The following is a 6,000-nucleotide window of genomic DNA, read 5'->3' as shown; positions in this document are numbered from 1 at the left end:
GTGGAACAGAGTATCACCTGCCAATGTTGGACCCAGGGCAGTTGAGGGAGAAGGACGGGGACAGGGCTGAGAGTGAAGGAGAGGACGATTTCTCAGACCAAGACAGCATAAGAGTTACCCAACAGAGGGGCACCTGGGTGGCTCAGTCGGTTGAGCAACTGACTTCGGCTCAGGTCACGATCTCATGGTTTGTGAGTTCGAGCCCCGCATCTGGCTCTGCGCTGACAGCTCGGAGCCTGGAGCCTGCTTCGGATTCTGTGTCTCCCTTGCTCTCTGCCCCTCCCCCACTCATGCTCTCTCTCTGTCTCAGAAATAAGTAAACATTTAAAAAAAATTTTTTTTTTTAAATAAAAAAAAGAGTTACCCAACAGAAAAATAAGAGCAGGGAGACAAAAACCACAGTTAGCCACCACGGCCCAAATCTTTGTTCCTACCATAAAATGTGTAATTGCATTCAATAGTTGATGTGCACATAATATACATTTGGTTGACCACCACTGGTTATTAAAAACTCCCAAGCAATTCAACGCACATGTTACTAACCTGGTGAGAATTCACTAGACCAGAGGACTTTTGTATATTGACTTTTTTTTTAAATTTATTTATTTTAAAGTTGATTTATTTATTTTGAGAGAGACAGCAACAGCATGAGTGGGGGAGGGGCAGAGAGAGAGGGAGAGAGAGAATCTCAAGCAGGCTCTGAGTTGTCAGCCCAGAGCCAGACGCAGAGCTCGAACTCATGAAACCATGAGATCATGCATGACCTGAGAGGAAACCAAGAGTCCGACGCTTAACCGACTGAGCCTCTCAGGCGCCCCTGTAACATTGACTTTCTTTATTCACCTCTTCAAAAAATGTTTATAATATTGAGGATATAATGATGAGGAGAACTGTCCTCATGAAGCCAATAATTTCATGGAGCAGGCAAACAGGAACAAAAACAATTGCAAAGCAGGTGACCAGTAGCATGAGGAAATCACCTATATCCCTATTATCACATCAAAATCTAAAAAGATAAAACGGAAGTTTAATCAAGCTTCTTCACCACTAAATATCAGTTTTCTTGGTTAACGTGACCAGCTGCCTCTCTGAGTGGTGATACAGATTGGCAGAAAAGTTATTTTTGCTGAAGGAATCTCAGTGTTTCCCTGGCGTATGGGAAGAAGAAACGCTACCCACTGGCTTGGGGCCGTCAGTTCCAAACCTAGCAAAGACTCACGGACGTCACATCGCGGATATTGCAATCCCCCACCTTCAGAGCACAGAAAACAACAGCTTACTTTCAATGAGATGAGCAGCTCCTATCAGCCACTGTGTCTATAAAGAATAAAAAAGGAGAAGGGGAGGAGATAAGCAATGTCTTGATTCGCAAACCCTTTAATTCCTTGCATCACCCATACTTCTGACTTAAGTCCTCAGTTTCACTGATTTTTCTCAGGTTGATGTTTTGAACTTCTACCATGATCCCACAAAGCGTGCGACCTCTCAGGTGTCCCCTTCGCTGTAGACATTCTTTTCTTTGTCTGTAGTAACATGGCCTGCTCCGCGTCCTTCAGAACCTGCCGTAAGTGAGAAGGTTTGAGAATAACAAACCTCAGGCAGAGAATAACAATGCTATTTTACTTGTCTCTCTAGCCTTGATCATATATTTCAAGTTCGTTGGGTCCCGCATAATAGCAGTGGTGGCTGAATTTACAAAGCTTACCAGAATTCTGTTCTCTGCTTTTCACCTGGTTTAAAAAAATGTTTCCTGTTGCCTATTGAAATCTAGCTGCTCTTAAGTAGCACGCTGTACTTATCCTGAGTTAAGGAACATCTAGGAAAGACTCGGGATTATTTTGTTATCCCCTTTTACAGGAAGCACAGATGTGCTACACTTAGGTGATCTAAGAGGCAAGGGGTTCCATTGTCATTGCTGGCCCACACTGTGGGCCCAGCTGGGCTGACATTTTAATTTGTTTCTTTTGTGGCTTCCATTATCCTGGGGACCAAGGTATAAACGTGTCTGGAATCACAATTTGTGGAAAGGCTAGTAAAACTTTGGAACAGTGCCAGGACCATTCAGTGCTTGGGATGGATTCCTTGGAGTCACTCCAAATGTATGGGTTGTCCATTTGTGCCATGTGGCCAGACTTGAGTCCAGAGTAGACAATTAAGACAAAATGATGTTTACTGCAGCTTTGCTGTACAATGGGAAAAAAACAAGGGAGCAGTCTGGAGAGGGTTGCCTCTGTGTTTAGAAGACTTCAGAAGGTTCCATAGAGGTATGCTGCTCACATGTGGAGAAGCTTGTGGATGCTTAGAAAGCAGTTGCTATACAGATATAAAAGATGATTTAAAGGGGAAGTGATGGTTAAGGACGAAAGGGCTCTGCTTTTTGGTAATTGTTCTGTCTATTGAAAGCAAAGGTAGCTCTATGCAATAAACCAAAGCGTGGCATCCTGGTTCAGCCTGGGTTGGTACCCCAGCTTCCCCACTTGTTGGCTGTCAGACTCTGAGAAAGTGAACTTCTTCTCAGAAAAGCAACCGTATTGCGAAGTTAGGGTCAAATTAGGTAATACATACAAAATGTTTAGCATAGTGCCTGACCGCTGGAAAGCGTTCTGACAAGGCTCATAAGCAGACGATCTAAAACATTATATGAATCCAGTGGCTTATAAGGCTTTTGGGGTCTCAAGCCTTTCTGGAAACCTACTGAAAACTATTGGTCCTCGTTCCTCAGGGGGAAAAAATGCACACATACAAAATGTTTGCACACAGTTTTAGGGAGTTCAAAGACACAAGGCTGTATAGCAAGGTTAAGAGCCTTTGTTCTAGGGCTAAGTCCATTCCAAAAAGAGAGAAAACTCCTCAGTTTTATTTATTTTGTATAAGTTTTGATCATTTATGATCAGAATTTCATAACTTTTTAGATTAGGAAGGGATTTTACCTAGTCTAAATCCCCTCCCCTTTGTTTGGAATAACAAAATATCAAGATCCTAAGAAAACACTTGGTGTCAGGGAACTCTATCAATTTCACCTTTACATAATTTAAAAGATAAATTTTCCTTTTATCAACTACTCTTCATTTTGAGATAGTCCTTAAGATCTAGTGTATGTCCACTCTGTTCCTAACTCTGTACTCTGAGACACATTTACAGTGCTCAGCTCATGTCCATTCAAAGTCCCACAGTGGACACAATGACCATTAATTCTGTGTATTTTGATCGGCACATCTGCTGTACCCATTTGATATTGTGCTATTTGTTGAACTATATTGCTGGAGTATAACTTCATCAAGTAGGAATTTGTATGAACAGAGTTATTGAGCACCGAGACTGGGACAGGCTCCTTTCTCTCCTCCTAGGAAACATGGATGAATAGACAGAGATGTCTTCTCCCCATGGAGCTCATAGTGAAAATGATCTTTTCTTTTGGACAAACATGGCTAGGGTTGAGATTCTATACGTGGACAGGAACAGAGGTAACCTGCAAGTTTCCAGTCAAGTGAATGTCACCAAAGCCTCCATTACCATTCCCCAAAGACACATGCCTTCATTTGCTTAAACAATAGTTGACAGCATGGACAGCACTAAACACAGAAAAGCCAAAGTGTGTCTGGGCATAATCCCACCCATAACTTCCCTCTGGCAGGAGCAAGAACGATATATCAAGGGGTAAATAGGCCATGTCATCCCTTGGTTTTTCATTGCAAAATGCTTTTAAACACTTCTACTTTGCTTCCAGGATGTTTTGGGTGACTTTTGAGGAAAATGTGAACAAGAGAGCAAAGGCCTCTTAGCTGTTTATAGTTAGAATGGAGCAGGGAATATGGCTGCCAATGTGGAGAAGACGCTGATTCATATAAGGAACAGGAGACTGGAACGTGAAAAATTGGAAGTAGGTCAGATAAGGGACTGGGCCAAAGGCAAGAGACACTAAAGGCTTTGAAATCATGGAATCTTGTTCAATCTACTCCTGGAGCCCCAGAAGCAGTAATGACACAAAGTCAGTGTAGCTAACACGTCACTGGGATCCAGGGGCTCTGGGCAATTCACCTGATCTCACTCAGAATACAGGTAGAATGGTGTTACTGTAGCCCTGAAGACACAGGGCAGAGACAACAGAGTCGAGGTGGTGCTGACCTGGCTCAGGAGCTGACAGTTGGGGCTAGAGCCTCCACTGACCTCAGCTTCCTGTCCTGTCTAGTGGAACGGACTACTGGCTTTCATCCTGAAGCTACTTTGGGTAACACCAGGTCTACGGAAACTATCGCACCAACACACCCAAGCATCTCCTTCCCTTCTTTGCTTTCCTACCTAGAACAATCTCATCCATTTTTGTTGCCCTCCACACCTACAGCCTCATCCTTGTCTGGCTAAATATACTCCACAGTTCTTCAGAAAAGGGGAAACACTCTCCGTGACGTTATCAGGAGGATCTAACTCAGCCTTCACTTCAGCCCTTTTTTACCTGAGACGTGACTGCGCAATAGCCTAAGAACCACAGCGAAAAAGCAAAAATCATGTTCGTCACATCCAAAGAAGGTGAAATTAAGTGAGCTGTGTCGTTTGCTCAAGAGAACAAAATCATTTGCTTTTGACCTGGTAATGCAGTGACCTTTCTTACGTGCACCCGTAATGTGCAAGCCACAGTATTTTTGGCAGAAGACTTTCTTATCTCCTCTCCCAGTGAACGCTTTGATAGACGACAGTATAAATATCCTGTAGCCTGGGTCCTTGGTTTTGTAAACAACCAGGAAACAAATAAGATATTTTGCCTGGTGACCAAGGCAGACTCACAAATAGGCTCCTATAAACAGAGGGCAATTGTAAAAGGCAAAGACAAAACCGATGGTTTGGTCCATGCTTTATATTTAACTTGCCCATTACACCACTCAGAGTACCCTCACAGCCCAGACCTATGTTTAAAAAAAAAAAAACAGACCTATGAATGTGGTTAAGCCCTTGCTTGAGTCATACAGAATCCATCAGGTATATTATCTTTCATGATTTTGTTCATGTCACAAAAGGTAATTGCCTCCCACAGACTAAAACTGGGGATCTTCAGCTATTGGCTAGTAGGCAAAACTCTTAAAGTATTCCAAGCCACTCTATCTCAGAATTCTAGCTTTTAAATGGATATAATATTTCCTTTTCCTGAGCTGGCAAACTGCCATCCTTCAGTTAAAACCTTAAGTAATAATCCTGACTGGCTATCTCTAGTTTAGCAAAAATAATGCATTGAGCACAAGACACATAAAGGTACATACACATACGTGTGTGTGTGCACACACTCACGTGTATACATGTATAAGCCCAAGTTCCAGAGAAGATCATCCTTCTGCACCCAGAGAGAGGTTAGAATGAGGAATACATTGTCGTCACCTCATTTCTCCAAGCACTTATGTTCTTCGTTATTCGACGTTATCTCTGACAGGGAGTTCTCTATCTTGGAATGTGATTCGATAGGCTAATGGAAAGCAAAAATGTTCTTTGCAAACACGAGTGCAATAAAGATGCTTAATGATAAACCTTGCATGTCATCAAGCACTTGAGGCCCTTTTAAATCAAAACAAACCGTGGCAAATGGTATGAGGGAACCCAGAACATTAAAATTCAAGTAAACTTCAATGCCTCTTGGAAAAAAGTACGATTGTTGTATGAAACCTTTAAAAATAACAACAGCGGGGCGCCTGGGTGGCGCAGTCGGTTAAGCGTCCGACTTCAGCCAGGTCACGATCTCGCGGTCCGTGAGTTCGAGCCCCGCGTCAGGCTCTGGGCTGATGGCTCGGAGCCTGGAGCCTGTTTCCAATTCTGTGTCTCCCTCTCTCTCTGCCCCTCCCCCGTTCATGCTCTGTCTCTCTCTGTCCCAAAAATAAATAAAAAACGTTGAAAAAAAAATTAAAAAAAAAAAAATAAATAAAAAAAATAAAAATAACAACAGCGAACATCTGTCGAGTGCTCATGATAGGAGGAACACTGTTCTATGCACTTGGCATATACTTTTTATTTAACCCT

Source organism: Panthera uncia, chromosome D1 (assembly GCF_023721935.1).
Source record: "Panthera uncia isolate 11264 chromosome D1, Puncia_PCG_1.0, whole genome shotgun sequence".
NCBI classification, from domain to species: Eukaryota; Metazoa; Chordata; class Mammalia; order Carnivora; family Felidae; genus Panthera; species Panthera uncia.
This window is presented reverse-complemented; position numbering follows the sequence as displayed.